The 17,301-nt window shown below is 35.6% G+C and overlaps 1 long non-coding RNA gene across 1 annotated transcript; it reads right to left on the bottom strand.

Annotated features, from left to right (window-relative positions):
• Window positions 1-10,367: 10,367 nt before the first annotated feature.
• On the bottom strand, window positions 10,368-13,125 carry LOC125661313 (uncharacterized). The gene is made up of 3 exons (XR_007364862.2): window positions 12,988-13,125; window positions 11,011-11,118; window positions 10,368-10,481 (listed from the first exon to the last, which is right to left on the bottom strand). It is a non-coding gene; the product is annotated as an uncharacterized LOC125661313 (long non-coding RNA).
• Between the last annotated feature and the right edge of the window lie 4,176 nt (window positions 13,126-17,301).

The raw sequence follows: 17,301 nt of genomic DNA, 5'->3' as shown, positions 1-17,301 counted from the left end.
AAAATTACAAGAAGGAAGACTGGAAATCATATATACTTCCTTTGGTACACGCATATAATGCAACAAGACAAGACACCACAGGATTTTCACCTCATTATTTAATGTTTGGGTGGCATCCTAGACTTGCTGTCGATGCATTTTTAAATTTAGATGACTCGGATACATCAAAGCCAACTAGTCGTGCACATTATGCAGAAAAACTTAAGAAAAGACTAAAGTTTGCATATAATGTTGCTAAGAAAAACATAGAGAAAAATAATTCCAGGCATAAACATTACTATGACAACAAAGTACGTTATTCCAAATTAGAGATTGGTGATCGTGTCTTAGTTAGACTTTTAGCAAAGAAAGGGAAAAGTAAACTATCATGCAAATGGGAAAAAGATCCTTATGTCGTCTTGGACATTCCAAATGACGATATTCCTGTGTACAAAGTTCAAAGATCATCTGGCAAGGGTCAATCTAGATATTTACATAGAAATTTATTATTACCCTTTATGTATCTTTCAGATGATGATTACACTTCAGAAATTCCCCAAACTGTTTCCAAGCCAAGCAAGTACACTAGGAATACAACAGATAAGAAACAAGAACGCGAGAGTATAAGTACCGATAGCGACTCAGAATCAAGCGATTCAGAGAGGGATCAAATTATATTTGTTTCCAAACCCGTATCATATACGGATAGAAATGTCTTAAACACTTCAGGTGTTAATCACAATACTTGTCTCAATAGTTCAAGTGAACATATGGGATCAGGTGATTTAGGGACAATCTATACTTTTAGTGTTGACGATAGTAGACCCTCACTACAACAAGAAACATTTTCTTCTGTTGAACTCCGGAATAGCTCTAACACAAATTCTTTTGCAGATTATTCGAACGTAAATATAAATAATCCGTCAAGAAATAGTGAATCGAGCCGGTCTACATTCAGTCCACAAATCCGTCGCTCAGATCGCGTACGAAAACCTCCAGATAGATATGGAGAGTGGGTTGTAGGTGAACAAACTGCGTAAGTATGGTATATTTAGGGGAGAATGTCACAGGATGAAACAGTCTAGATAGTTTTAGGATATTTCGTATTTATTCATATGATTAGTTAGGAAATTAGTTTAATTTATTTTTCAGAGCAGTATCTGATCGAATTTTATTTATGACATTACAATGTGCACTAAAACTGATTATCTTGCATGTTGCGGCCATGAGTATTTACATGTTGCAGCTTCTGTTATTTGATCTTCTTATTTACAGAAGAGGATTCCTTTCCAGATCAGTTGCATTAGTATTATTATTAATATTTAATTGAATTTTATTACAGTCCTGAGTTCTGATCTTAGAAATGTCAGGAGACATTTTCTCTAAGAGGGGGAGAATGTCACAGGCTGAAATAATTCATATTTAACATACTAATATAATTTCATTACGTTACTGATTTCATCGTAAGTCGTTTCATTTCATTCATATTCATGGGGATGAACGCTGATTGGTAGAGAGAGGAGTGTGGAAGGTCAGTTTGGTTTGTGTGTGGTTGTGAGTATCTTGTGAGTTGTTTTACTGGTTTGGTGCTATATAAGCAAGATTCGCGCCAATTCCAGAAACTAACCCAGCGACAACCCATACCCGGACTGAGTGACTTATTATTCACGTATTGTCATATCAAAGAAACTAAGTTTTACTACAGTTTCTGTTCTTCCGAGTTTACGGTAAGAGTTTGAATTTACTCTATTGGTAAATATTTATCTATTACATTGATTTATAAATATTTTGTAATCATACTTTTAATATAACTAAAAGTGTGAATGATAGAGTGAGAGATAATTTAATTACATGTATTTTACATATTTTTTAAGATCATCCTCCAGAATTAGGATATAACAATAAAGAACTTTAGAACCCGAACCACCTGTGTGTTTTAATTTAAATACATGACGGTTACATACCTATTAAATGAAGGTATTTAAAAGCTAGGCCGAAACGACTAAAGTCGAAACAATTGAGTTGACTAATGCAAAATATATTTTCTCATAGATACCACTTATTGAATACTTATTACGTATAGTAAATGATATTTGTTTAGCCAGGTAAGGGTTTTAGGAAAGCTATTGCGTGTAAATAACGTATCCGCAAGTTTGTCCCGCTTATTCACGAAATATTATACGATCGATGTAATTAGCCCACTACTTGTGGTAAAATGATAGTTCGTACGTAATATTGTCGATGGTCGAAGATTTAGTAAGAAGAGTGGAATAGTTTCACAATACTTCTCATATATCTTGTGATACAGGACATTAAGATCTGAATCGCTAAGCACACTAATACACCTTACGATAGTAATGTATACACCATGGTAGGAGGTATATTGACCTTCCACAATGGTAAGATGTTCTCTGCACGTGACCAGGTAATGACGGCAATAAACATTGTAACTACGAGTAAAAGGAGACTGGTGGTTCAGTCTCTTGTCATACAAACCTGAACGTGGAGTACGCGGAGTCTGCTCTGACGTGTGTGAATTACCCCGTCATGATGAATTACAAAGGTTCATAGCGGTAAAAGGGACAGTCAATTTCAATTGCAATAAGGATAATCAGCAAAATTCATTATGTAGACATCCCGCTAATGATTACTATGTACATACGTGCACCTTGGAGCCTCAGTGCCAAAAGTTAAAAGTCAGTTCCAATTTAAAATAATAACATATTTACACTGTACAATTATATTCATTCATTTAGTCTCTCACTGCCACCTTGAATGCATCAAGGGTAGCTGATTCCACAAGATGATGGTTCGTGGAAAGAATGAATATTGATATGCTGTTATTGATGTACGGATTGTTTGAAATTTAAGTTCGTGCGAAATTCTTGTTGATCTTATTAACGCCGGTATCGGATGGTAAAATACGGGAACAGCTATAAGTTGGTGTACAACTTTGTACATTAGGATGACATCGGCGGTGTTTATTCTTTCTTGGAGTGTTTTCCATTCGAGTTGTTTTACCAAATCTGTTGTACTATCTGGTCTTTGTAATCTAAAGGCGTATTCAACACAAATCTGGCTGCGTTCTTCTGCACTTGTTCCAATTTGTTGATGTTCTTGTTTGTATGAGGGCTCCATATGGTTGAACAATATTCTAGTCTTGGTCTTACTAGGCTAGTATATGCCCTCTCTTTTACTTTGGTTGGACAATTCTTTAGGTTTCTTTTTAAAAAGCCAAGTACTCGTGAGGATTTTGATGTTGTTTGCTCTATATGCAGGTTATATTTCATGTTGTCACTCAATTCTACTCCAAGATAGGGATGGTGATTGACAATGGTGAGGTCTTGTCCTTGCATTTGGTAGTTAAAGTTGCTCTTTTCTCTTTTATTTGTGGCCTGCATAATTGCACATTTTGCGACATTGAATTCCATTTGCCCCAAGTATCTGCCCATTTTTGGATGGTATTCAGGTCCTTTTGTAGAACTAGATGGTCATATCTGGATGTTATTGGCCGGTAGAGAACACAGTACGAACGGTTGACTGAATGTTATCGTTAATACCGTTAATGAAAATAAGGAAAAGCGTAGGTCCTAGCACTGTCCCCTGTGGAACTCCTGATGTTACTTTCGTTGTTTCTGATCTTTCTCCTTCTACGACGACTAGTTGTTTTCTGTTTGTTAGGAATTCATCATCAGTGATTATGATAAGACCAAAGAACTAAATGTAAAACTTTTACGGTACCAATTTTGATGCACTAGATGCGCATTTCGACAGATAATGTCTCATCAGTGATGCTCAACCGAAATGTTTGAAATCCGAAATAACTATGAAGCTTTAGAGCTAAATATAGCCAAAACAGCGTGCCAAAAAAGTGGAGCCAAATTCGTCCAAGGATAAGAGCTATGCATGAGGGAGATAATCCTTATTTTTGAAATGAATTTCTAAATTTTATAACTGCAATTAAATATACATCCGTATTATGCCGCCGAGATCGAAGAATGGGGGGGGGGGGGGGGCATATTGTTTTTGTCCTGTCTGTCATTCTAACAAAAAGTTAATAACTAGATAGAAGATGGATGTTTGGGGAAGAGGTGGGTTAAAAGTTTCGAACTATAAATTACTGAGGTGCATATACAAAACAAAGATGGCGAAAGTGAAGAAAAAAGTGGGATTGAATAACACTTAAAACCCAAAAGCTCAACACGTCAAATTCCGGGAAAATTGTTAATAAAATACTGGGTAGTTGTACAATAATTAATCGAGAAGGTATAAATTACTTTATGTTGCACATAAAGACAATTATACGGTACCAATTTTGATGCACCAGATGCGCATTTCGAGAAATAATGTCTCTTCAGTGATGCTCAACCGAAATGTTTGAAATCCGAAATAACTATGAAGTCTTAGAGCTAAATATAGCCAAAACAGCGTGCCAAAAAAGTGGAGCCAAATTCGTCCAAGGATATGAGCTATGCATGAGGGAGATAATCCTTAATTTTGAAATGAATTTCTAAATTTTAGAACAGCAATTAAATATACATCCGTATTTTCAAGCTAGTAACGAAGTACTTAGCTACTGGGCTGTAGAGACCCTCGGGGACTAACAGTCCACCAGCAGAGGCCTCGACCCAGGGGTCATAATGTAAAACTTGTACGGTACCAGTTTTGATGCACCAGATGCGCATTTCGACAAATAATGTCTCTTCAGTGATGCTCAACCGAAATGTTTGAAATCCGAAATAACTATGAAATTTTAGAGCTAAATATAGCCAAAAAAGTGGAGCCAAAATTCGTCCAAGGATAAGAGCTATGCATGAGGGAGATAATCCTTAATTTTGAAATGAATTTCTAAATTTTATAACAGCAATTAAATATACATCCGTATTTTCAAGTTAGTAACGAAGTACTTAGCTACTGGGCTGTAGAGACCCTCGGGGACTAACAGTCCACCAGTAGAGGCCTCGACCCAGGGGTCGTAATGTAAAACTTATACGGTACCAATCTAAACCAATGAATGAAAGGACATTTTTTAACTCTGATGAATTAAAGGATTGAGTAACAGGTAACCTACCATCAATAGTAAAAAGGGGGCCTTTCGAATTACCCCGAACTTTGAGGTATATAGAAATTGCTCTCACTGACATATAGACCTGTTACTTTGAGCTGATATCTGTAAACACACTGGTCTACAAGAGTCGTGATGTTTGAAATGATGGAGTGTTAATGTCAAAAGACTTCTTTTTCCTTGTGGTTCAACAGCAATGTTATGTAATTGAATTATGTTCTTCTGTGAGGTTTTAGAAGATTTGGCTGTTATTTCGCCAATGCGCAGAAAAGCAAAGAAACTTAGAGTGAAAATTGCCACCAGGAGGTGTTTATTGTATTTTCCTAATGCTGTATATTGCAATGCTTCGACCAATTGACTTAATAGTGTTGGTGTAATGGGCAAACGAACATCAGGTTTGCCTGACACATGCAGTTTTTGATAATGAAAAATTGAGTAGGATCGGATCGGCAAGATCTCTAATCCGATGATGATAAGAGTTCCCTGCTAAATGAGTGCTTATAGTATTGTGGGATTTATTTTGACCATGTAACTATGCCACAAAGAATAAGACATGCATCACTGATGATGGGTAAACAGGAGCACATTTAAAACCCTTGGAAAAATATTTTTTATATGCTGACAGGGCAGTATTATAAGATGTTTGAGTGCTTTCAGCGACTGCCGCATCCAATAACTTAGATGCCGTTTCAGTCAAATATGAAGGTATTCGAGAGGAACACTGGTTGGGCAACTGTCCATATATGCAGCCAATTCTCTGAATTTTTCTACCTGCAATCGTGACAGTAGATTTGGTAAACCAAAACCAGTCTTCTTACTAAAGACATAACTGCCTCGTCCTTAGAAGACATTTTATTAATAATGTGGACAACTGCCAGATTATCTGAAAAGAACAATACTTAACAATTAGACAACTTTTGTCCCCATAACTCAATGGCAACCACTATAGGAAAGAGTTCCTTAAAAGTGATATTGAAATCCTGCAAATTTAAATCCACCCACTTACCATAAAACCATTTGGAAAAAAAAAAAAAAAAAACAGCTCCATATCCTAAACTTCCAGCAGCATCAGTAAACATGTGCAGTTTTTCTGAATCTTGCCACACTTCATCCAGGAAAAAACATTTTCCATTGAATTTATCTATGAATTTTGCCCATGCTCTTAGATCTAACCTAGTTTGTCTGTTCAGCTTAATTCTGAAATGTGGCTTACGTACACCTATTGTCAAATTAATCAGACGACGTAAAAAGGCTCGCCCTGGGACAACTACATAGCAAGCAAAATTCAGAAGGCCAATTAATGATTGAAGGTCACGTAATTTGATTTTCTTTCGCTTCTTAACAGATTCCAATGCAACTTTGATCTTTTCTATCTTATCATGGGGTTACCTAGCTTCCATTAAACAAGTATCCAATTCTATGCCCAGAAATATTATAGAAGTTGAAGGACATTCCGTTTTTTATACGCCCGTCGTATGGCGTCGTCCGTCTGTCTGTCCGGACCTTGTGGGCAGCATACAGACTGAACCATAAGCCCTAGGGCTTTACAACTTGGTACATTTGATTACCATGAGAGGAAGATGCCTATAGTTTTTCAAGGTCAAATGTCAAGGCCGTAGTATCACTTATTAGGAAAACCTTGTGGGCAGGATACGAACCGTAAGCTCCAGGATATTATAACTTGATATATTTGATCACCATGATGAGAGGAAGATGTCTATTGTTTTTCAAGGTCGTAGTATCACTTTTTAGGAAAACCTTGTGGGCAGGATACAAACCGAACCGTAAGCTCCAGGATATTATAACTTGGTATATTTGATCATCATGATGAGAGGAAGGTGCCTATTGTTGGTCAAGGTCGTAGTATCACTTATTAGGAAAACCTTATGGGCAGGATACAAACCGAACCGTAAGCTCCTGGATATTATAACTTGGTATATTTGATCACCATGATGAGAGGAAGATGCCTTTTTTTTCAAGGTCAGAGGTCAAGGTGATAGGTTTACTTAGTAGGAAAACCTTGTAGGTATACAGACCGAACCGTTGGGGCTAGGAGTTTCAAATGTAATACGCATCTACCTTATTCCAAGTGGAGGAAGCCTATTGTTTCTATAGTAAGTTTATAGACTTGTGTTTTAAATATTGCATTTCAGTATACTGTACCTGTACTTATACTTTAGCACTAACTGTTTCAAGTAAAGGCGTGTGGTATATTAGCATATTTATGAAGTAGCGCATTCTAAGGCAATCCCTCTTTATATCTTGATATCCATATCTACAAGCATAATAATGAATTAGCTCACAGAGGACAGTGCTAACTTCACTTAAATATGAATCCCACTAAAATATGTTTTCCTTGAGCAAAATTTACGGGCGTATTACGCCACGTTGGCGTTGCTCTTGTTCTGACTTGATGGGAACCCCTACCACATCACACACTGAAATAAACTGTTTCTGAGATGAACTACATATCGGTGAATCTGATGGCCCTATGAACAAGAGATCATCCAATATCTGCAACATACTTGATATCCCAAATTTTTTTTTTCAAGCAATACATTGCTGTGCTAAAAGACTCGGATAGAGAACATGATATGGAACAACCCATAGGAAGACACTTATAATAGACGTGGTCTTGAAATTGTATTCCTTGCAATTTGTGATCATCAGGTAATATGCGAAACGCTGGTCCGTTTTTGCCAGCAAGCACCCTCGGTCTGTTTTCTTTATAACCTTAATTACATCATCCACTGAACATAACTCATCTGGTATAATATTATAGAACTACTTTGAGGATGGGACAAATGGTGAATTCAACGAAATTCATTAACTTCCTTTTTGGGAGTGAAAACTGTAAAGGACCTGCAATTCTATTCAAAATATCTCTTTTTGTAACTTTTGCAATGCATGCCCTTTTGCCTAACAGACTGCAAGTTTGAACAAAACCTGGGAACTCTAGGCCCTTTAAACTCGAAGTGAAAACCTTGTTCAAATCCTTCACACAAAAATAACTTAAGAGTGTCATCATAACCTTCCAGAAAATGATTTAAGATGCTTGATTTAACAGGTGTAACTATTGACTTATTTTGATGTGTTGAACTACCCTGTGTGTTTTGCTTGCTGAGAAGTTCCGGAATCGCTAAATGACTGATCTCCTTTTGAACACTTGAAAACTGAGTGTGGCATTCCACACTGGTAGCAACTGTGCTTAAATTGACATCTTTGACCGTTGCATTTTCCAAGCCTGTTAAATGCAAAACAGAATCCTCTGGGGATTCTTTTACCAATGTAAGACCCCCCTTTGCTATGAAATTGTGTGTTGGCACGAAAATTCTGTGTACTACTTGATTGTTTTGATGTAGTGGCCAATACTCGTAATGTAGATTTCCCCATGGTATTGCTCTTGCCTCAATATCTTTTCTGACCTGCTTATCATACAACAACCAAGACATGCCAGTACGCCTACTTGCTAGCTCCCGGACTATTTCGCCATGTTTTATTACGCTTGGAATAAGTTTAGGAAATTTTTCAGAGTAAATAGCCAAAAACTTCAAAAAGGCAGCGGTCCACTGATCAATATACTAGATGCTCTTTCTATTTTTGGATTTCACCAACTTAAACTCTGATTTTCCTGAACTTCGTAGGTGTACTGACATTTCCTCTGCACCAAAATCTTCTGTAGGAAGAAGTTTCTCAAAATCTATATACATATTTTGCCAGATTTTGTTTTTAATTTTTGCATCAACATGTGCTGTTATTGGGGTTGATAACAGTTGGTTGTCATCAACCTCATAATCACCCTCACTAGAATCAGAGCTTTCCAGCCCCTATTCACTGTCGCTTGAGGAGGACGAAGTACCTGATGTTGATGGTGATCGTGCTCTCCTCTTCTTTCACCTACAACCCCTTTTTCTGACTTCGACCTCTGTCGTCAACATTTCGCGACTCATTCACCCTCTCTTGACACAGTGTGTCGAGGACCTGCTGGGTAACAGCCGCTACAAAATCAGGTTGCATATTTTGGTCTATGATTTCCATCTGTGTTCCCGTTTTTCTAAGGTGTTCCTCAGCCCCAGACCTTGCTGCAACACCCACTCCTTTTGCCCTCCTGCGTTTTGGCTGCTCTACACGAGAGGAGTTGCTCATATTGTCCAGTTGTTCCCTGGATCCTGCTGCAGTCTCAATTCTTTTGGGCTTCCTGCCTCTTGGGCGCTTTAAGCCAGTTGTATCACTCATCTAAATTTTGTTGCAACAGAATGTATCATTATTCAATATTAATTGTTATATATAATATTCTAATAATTAGCATAAATTATTCTAATTGAAAATTACTCTGCCATAATGTTTGTTATCCAATTGGACAATTATTGCACTTGTACTTAATACTGTGGTATGAAATATGTACTATATATCAAGAGTAAACTTGTAAGTACTTAATATATATGAATTACAAATGTTAAAGACCACTATGCATATATTACTTTATAACCATTAGGGGTTCGCTACAGCCTCTATACACAATCATAGGGAGTGTATGAACCTGACTGAACTGAAACCCCACCAGTAATGCCCCAACCACTTGAGGCTTTATTACATTAATGACAACAATTTATAGGTTCGCTACGGTCTACATACACTCCAACCAATGAGGGGTTGTACAAACATGACCGAACAGAAACCCCAACCATACCTGCCCCGAACATTTACGGGCTTAACCACTCACAACCAGTAAAGGGTTTGCAGCCTAGGTACACCGACTCATAGAGGGTGTATCAACATGGCTGAAATTGAAACCCAGATTGTGATTCAAAACAGCATACACACATACCCCACACATTTAGGGGTTGTATGAATATGACTGACTATTTACATATATACCTGTATCAACCTATAACTTATAAATATATACCTGTATCAACCTATAACTTATAAATAAAACTCATTAGGGCTTAATCACCTTCTCCAAGCATAACAGGTTCTACTGAATGGGTAATACAAGCCACTACCAGATGAGCTAAAAAGCTGTAATTTGTCAAAATCTATTTTCATAATGATTCAACAAATTCTTTTATGTACAATCTATGTAAATTGTAAGAACTGTTAACAAAAATATCATTTTTCATACAGATAACATCAATTCTAGTGAACAATCAAAGTAGTATCGAAATCAACATTTTCTCTGTTTTTAATTAGATTGTAGACTTGGTCTTTTACATTTCTCCAAGTTCTTTTTGAAAGGTTTTTATCTTTTTTCAAAACATTTGTTGTTAATCATTTTTCCCAGGTACCTTCAACATGGTAATGAAGTGTGAAAAATGATTGTGAATGGAGTTCATTTCAGATGAAGTCCATGGCTTTTTCTGTAACTTCTGTCGCTTGGATGAAGACTCATCCATTTCTCTGGAGCATCCGCTATCAGATACTGCCTCCTTCTTCCCTAAAATCAAGTTTTCAGACTATTATTTTGGTTGGTAGTATGGTATGTTTAAAGAAAATGCAAACTGCTCAGAAAGTGGTACATCATGACTGGCTAAATATTTTGGGAAGAGTGAAGTGATTTTTATCATATGAATGCGATTTAGGAGAGTGATTGTTTACATATTTATGTGTACTGGTAATAAATACTTTCATTAATTGAATGGTATGTGTACTTGAGTGGTTAACTATGCACAAAGTTATATACTTTGTTCTACTAGGAATTTAATCTCAGCTCCCCCATCTCCATTCAGAAGACTTTTGTGTGAAGTACAATGTCTTTCATACTAGCAAAGTTCACTCAATGCAAATACCTTGTGTCCTGAGCTAAACCTTGCTCTATTCTCGAGTATAATCACCCTCACAAACCCCATTTCAGGTCTTGAGAACTACACATTTCCATGCATGTAGTCCATGTTGGGCTTATGCTTACAATACCAAGTAAAGAAACTTGATGCTCAAAATTGTTTCATGCAGTGTGTATACAGTACCTGGAGTCACAGTTTGGAAATTCTGGTTGTCTTGACTGTCATCTATTTCCTCCTCACTCTGATCCTCTTCATCCACACAAGAATTGGCATCAATATCCTTTACTTCCTCTGGAAAAAATTGCAACTTAATTTTAAAAACACAAATATTTAAACCAGAATAGAAAGTGCCATTTTATGATATACACACATATTCATAGGTCAAAACCTTTGTAATGTGAGGTATGAGCCTCCATCTTTTTGTTTTAAGTTTTGCACAATTATCATAGGCCTTGGATCCCTGATGTTATGGCATTAGTAATGAAAAATAATATTAATTCTTACAGTTACTACCATGATAAAAGAAATGCTGTGGTCATAATTCTACATTAAAACACTGTAAGTATAGAAAGTCTACATATGAAACTTCCACAGGGGGAATAAATACATGTACAGTAAAACATCCCTATAGCAAAATACTAAGGACTGACCATTTTGCTCTATAAACGTAATTTATATTGTTAAAGTTGTCAACATGGTTTACAGCGAAACGGAATGAAAATAACTTTGCTTTAACATGTTTAATGACCCTCTCTACAATGAACACTAATTTCAGGGTACTTTTGTGTAGTTAGACCGATCCACCATTTGATATAAAATAGAATAATTTGCAATCTGCATTCTATTACATAATTTATAAAGATTAATTCAAGCATTCTAAAAACTATATTAGTCCATGATAGAGTAATTAAAAACTTAATTTGCATGTATTTTTCCCATTTGAATATTAGTCCATGATAGAGTAATTAAAAACTTAATTTGCATGTATTTTTCCCATTTGAGTTAGCAAAATTTGCCATTTCAGCAAGTTTGTTTACATATGCTAAAGTCATAGCCTAACGTAGCAAGAAATGAGGTATTTCATTGGATGACAAGAATGAACCAATTACATCACTTTGGAATGTAATGGTTTAGACCATGTATATTTGCCTGGATAGGTCAGTTGGTAGAGTACCTGCACTAGTGATGTAGGAGTCTCAGTTCGATACCTGGTCCAGACATACATTTTCTCCTTTCTTAGTACGGGAAATTCCCAATCTATTTTTAGTCTAAAGTAGAAAAACTATGTGAAACCCACTGTTTGTTTAACACAAGGTAGTAAACAATAGATTGTCCATCTAACCAACAGTTCTGACACACTGTAGAGCACCAAATCTTTTTGACACTTATTTTTGCAAGAAAGTCATTTGGTATTTATTAGCAAGACAGAATTTTTATAGAAATCTGTATATTGTTGAAAATAATCCTTAACATTAAAAATACATGTAAGCAGACAGTCTCAAGTCATTACATAAAAATAAAGTTCTAAAAAAAAAAAAGTGATTTGCAGCAGTAGTGAAACAGTGAAAATTTCATACCAGCATAAAATATATTCTAAAGAAAGCTATTAAATTAGGGTTTGTTTGGGTAACCATAAACAAATATATACACTTTTCGTTATAGGTCCAGTAAATTTGCTGTATGTATAAACACTGTACATTGACCATTTCACAACTTCTGAGCTTATGTATTCATTCAAGTTTCATATAAGTTGGAAAAAGATGAAATCCAAGATGAAATTCAGTAAATTGCTTCAAAACTGTTGTACTCGGGTTGTAACCATAGTCTTAAGTTAGCATATTGAAGATAGATAAATATTACAAATTTGCTTTTCTATGAGTGTTAAGTTCAATAAAAAATTCTGGTGATAAGTTTCAACAAAACAAGAACATAATGCACAAAAATAAGACCTTTCCATGGATTAGTATTTTTTGCACTTCTTTTGGACGTCTACAGATAAAAGAGTCATGCAATCGATATCTTATTTTTGATTCAGCTAACATGAAATTTAGCATTGCAAATGAGCTGAAATTAGATTGAATATTTACATGTGTATATTCATCCACCTCAAATCACACATACACACACAAAAAATCAAGCATGCAAATATGGCTTCATTACCTTTCTTCTCCAAGGATACATGTTACCAGGCCCATAATCATACAACAGTTCTGTATCTGGAGGTATTGGTTTTAGAGAGTAAAAGCAAATAACTGGCTTCTCATCTATCTCAATGACTTTTGGCTTACAATTTGGATGAAGATGATAATCGTTTAACAGGCGTCCAAATGAACCGTCTTCTCTTCCTCTGAAGCATCAACCCTTAATGGAAAAAAATAGCACCATAAAATTCAGCCTAGCTTGCATGACTATGATTTTGTCACTGGAAAACGCTGATGCTGCTAAATAATATCATAAAGGCAAGATTTCGGGAACTACAAATTCACTTGTATATGTTATATGAACTACATGTAAATTATAAATACATTTGTATTTGAAATGATTTGAAAACAGGATGCAACTTGGAAAAAATCTTGCAGATTATTTTGCACAAATACTACAAATAAAAATATGGGTTTCAAACCTGTCTTTGCCCTGAGTAACCGAAAGTAGCAAATTTGCAATGGTGACAAGATCAGTAGTTTTAGACATAGTCTGACATTCCTTTGTAATCATCAAGATTTCATATAAAATTTTGAAAATCTTTTTTAATACTGTACAATAAAAATAAGACTTTTCTTGTTGTTTTTTTTAAAGATAAATTTCAATAATTCTAAGGATTATTAGCTTTTGTATCGTACGTTTGGTTCAAAAGCCGATGTTCAAGGTGTCGCATTCCAAACACCAGCTACCTACATATAACTTGTATGCAATTTTTTTCACTAAAAGAACTTTAATTCTATGAGGAAACCCTACTTGTATACATAAGATTGCTTGACTACCTTATGAATTTCACCTCAGTAGAAGACCGATATCATTAGTTTATTGGATATGAAACTTGTGAAGTTGATATCAAATAGATATAAATTAGGATGTAAAAGTTCAAGTTTTTGACCTGCTTAAGGCAAGGTTTGCGACATTTTGATATGTGGCGAACAAAGTCATGTTACATATCAATATGTTCAGTAGGAATTTATCTTTTAAAAATTGACTTTAAAAAAAAAAAAAAAAATCGTCCGTGTCGTTTTTTGACCTGATGGGCTTATTTTTGTGATGTTTTACATTTTCGGGATCCTTGTACAAAAGGGAATACTAGTGGTATAAAAACTACACGAGGCAAATTTATGGTGTAAAAAGCTGGTAGAATTTTTGAAAAGAGTATTATTTATAAGATTATCCTAATTTGTAGAAAAATGTTATTTTAAAACTAAAAAAAATAGCACTTTTTATATCCTGAATAAAATTTAAATTGGTTATTGTCATGGCAACAAAAAATGTATATTGAGCAGCTTTATAAGGTCTACGTCAGAAAAAAATTACTTTAAACATAATATTTGGACCATGAATATTTAAGAAAGCATATGTGGAAATGTCGACAATCTTTCCAATCATGTCATCGGGCAATTTATCGATGTAAGGCCCGCTCTCTACGAACCCTCTGTCGACAATCCTAACCACTTCTTCGGTTCCATCAGTTTGTACGGTCAGCACGTGCTTCAAAATAATGCCATTCACAAAGGAATTGTATTTAGAGGATTAATTAGAAAATAAAGGATGTTGTTTTACCTGGAAAGTTGTTGAGGGTGTTGAATTGTACGCCCGCTGGCCGCGAAAATCTTTGACGGCCTTAAAGGCCATAATATTATATGTGACACCTAAAGTTATTGCAGTTTGTTCTGCCCCCTCGCCCTAAAGCTAGTTGTAGTAGCTCTTTCCTTGAAGTGGTTCCTGTTCTTGACAGCTCATCAATCTGCTAAATAATAGCATGTGCAAAAATAGTGAATTTATAATTTTCAAACGTCTTAGCCTTATCTAAACCGCATTAAAGTCTAACCGATTTTTTTAAATGGAATTTGATTTTTTTGTTATTTCAAAATAATGTTGACTTTTGATAAAAAAAGAATTTCTTTGCCTTTTTCGTATTCTTTTATGTTCATACATGCACACATATATTACCAAAAAATTGTGTACCCAGGGGATGTTGGAAGTTAAAACTATCACACATAAGCCTCGCGTTGTATCGGATAGATCGTAATGTCGTCACTATCGTCATTAATCAATGATTTTCGAAGTTCCACATACATGTCACCTTCCTTAGGTGATCTTTTACGTCGAATATAGCAGCAGGCACAAATGAACAAAGGGATGACTAAGAATACGAAGAAATAATAATCAGCGGTGTTTTTATTACTTTCAAGGGGTATGTCTGAGGGGGTACTGTAACTGCTGTTCCGTGTCGTTGTGTCTCCACTGGTATCGGTGACAAGGGTAACGGCCTGCGTTTGTGTGATATTATTGTATTCCGAATGAATGCTCTTACGAACTGTGATGTCGGTTGCATTTATGGTAGTGATCGTATTACGTGTTGTGTGTGTCTGTTGTCAAAGCGTGTAACAAACGTCTCTCAGTCGTGTATTTTATATTTGATGTACTTTTTATACGCCCGTCTTAAGACGGGACGTATTATGGTATAGCGTTCATGTCCGTCCGTCTGTCTGTCTGTCCGTCCGTCTGTTAGCTTTTTCGTGTCCGACCCGTAACTTAAATACCACAAGGCCTAGAATCATCAAACTTTGTCTGTAGATACATCTTGGGTAGAAGGTGTGTCGCACATTAAAACCAGGTCACTGTGACTTTTCATTAAGAAGATATCCGTCTGTCCGTCCGTCTGTTAGCTTTTTCGTGTCCGACCCGTAACTTAAATACTACAAGGCCTAGAATCATCAAACTTTGTCTGTAGATACATCATGGGTAGAAGGTGTGTCGCATATTAAAACCAGGTCACTGTGATTTTCATTAAGAAGATATCCGTCTGTCCGTCCGTCTGTTAGCTTTTTCGTGTCCGACCCGTAACTTAAATACTACAAGGCCTAGAATCATCAAACTTTGTCTGTAGATACATCTTGGGTAGAAGGTGTGTCGCACATTAAAACCAGGTCACTGTGACTTTTCATTAAGAAGATATGGCCATATGTGGCAAAAACTTGTCCGCCTCATAACTTGAAAACTATTAGACCTAGAATCACCAAAATTGGTCAACTAATGCATCTTAGGTAGAAGGTGTGTCGCATCCTACTTTAAGGTCACTGTGACATTTAATTAAGGTGATATAAAAAAAAATGTTTTAATGGGTACAATCTATACTGTTAACAATATGTGACGGGCGTATCATGTGCCGTGGTGGTGCACTTTATTCATTAGTATGACTGTTTTTATATTCATTTGAACTTTTATATTTATTTTACCCTTTTTTAGATATTTTTAACGATAATTGTTTTCGCAACAGCTGGTAGGTCGAGTGGTGTTTAGCGTGTACAACTTTATAAATGAAGCCCTAGTATACAAGATATCGAATGCGTCGACTTATGATCACTTATATTTAAGACTTTGTTCAGATAATGCTTACAAATTAAAATTACATACTATACTTTCAGCAATAGATTGTCATTTTGTGATAAAAATGTAAACGACACAATTGTGTTTTAAATCAGGTGTAAAATTAGTTTCATGATTTACAATTCATGTTTACTCACGTTCATTATTATAGAAAATTTCGTTATGAAAACGCCCCAACTTGCAGAGTTTTCTTACTACTCCTTCCAAGGAGGCTCGCATATGACGTCACAGGCCATGGTGCGTGATTTTCTCTTGAAATATGCCTATTGCGATATTCAAATTTCGCACCTTAAAAGTGTTTTAAATTGGCATTTATTTATCCTTTTCGTTATATCTTTAAGTATAACTGAACTGAAGGAATGGATTCAATGCAGAAATTCAAAACTTTATATGAATGATACAAGTCCTTTAAAAAAAATAGTTAAGTCAAACATTTAAGGCTGAATAAGAGTTTCAATAAATGTCATATGTAAAACTTATACGGTACCAATTTTGATGCACCAGATGCGCATTTCGACAAATAATGTCTCTTCAGTGATGCTCAACCGAAATGTTTGAAATCCGAAATAACAGTGAAGTTTTAGAGCTATTATAGCCAAAAAGAGCGTGCCAAAAAAGTGGAGTCAAATTCGTCTAAGGATAAGAGCTATGCATGAGGGAGATAATCCTTAATTTTTAAATGAATTTCTAAATTTTATAACAGCAATTGAATATACATACGTATTTTCAAGCTAGTAACGAAGTACTTAGCTACTGGGCTGTATGCATTTCTTTAAAGTTAAGGAGTCAACAACCAATAATGAATAAATAAAACTTTGGAAGATTTGCGTCGCTTAACTTAAGATTGATTATAACTTTCCCCTTTCTCCAATGTTCTCT

The sequence above is a fragment of the Ostrea edulis genome, chromosome 8 (assembly GCF_947568905.1).
Source record: "Ostrea edulis chromosome 8, xbOstEdul1.1, whole genome shotgun sequence".
NCBI lineage: Eukaryota > Metazoa > Mollusca > Bivalvia > Ostreida > Ostreidae > Ostrea > Ostrea edulis.
The sequence above is the reverse complement of the archived record's forward strand: the minus strand, read 5'-3'. Positions and strand labels throughout refer to the sequence as shown.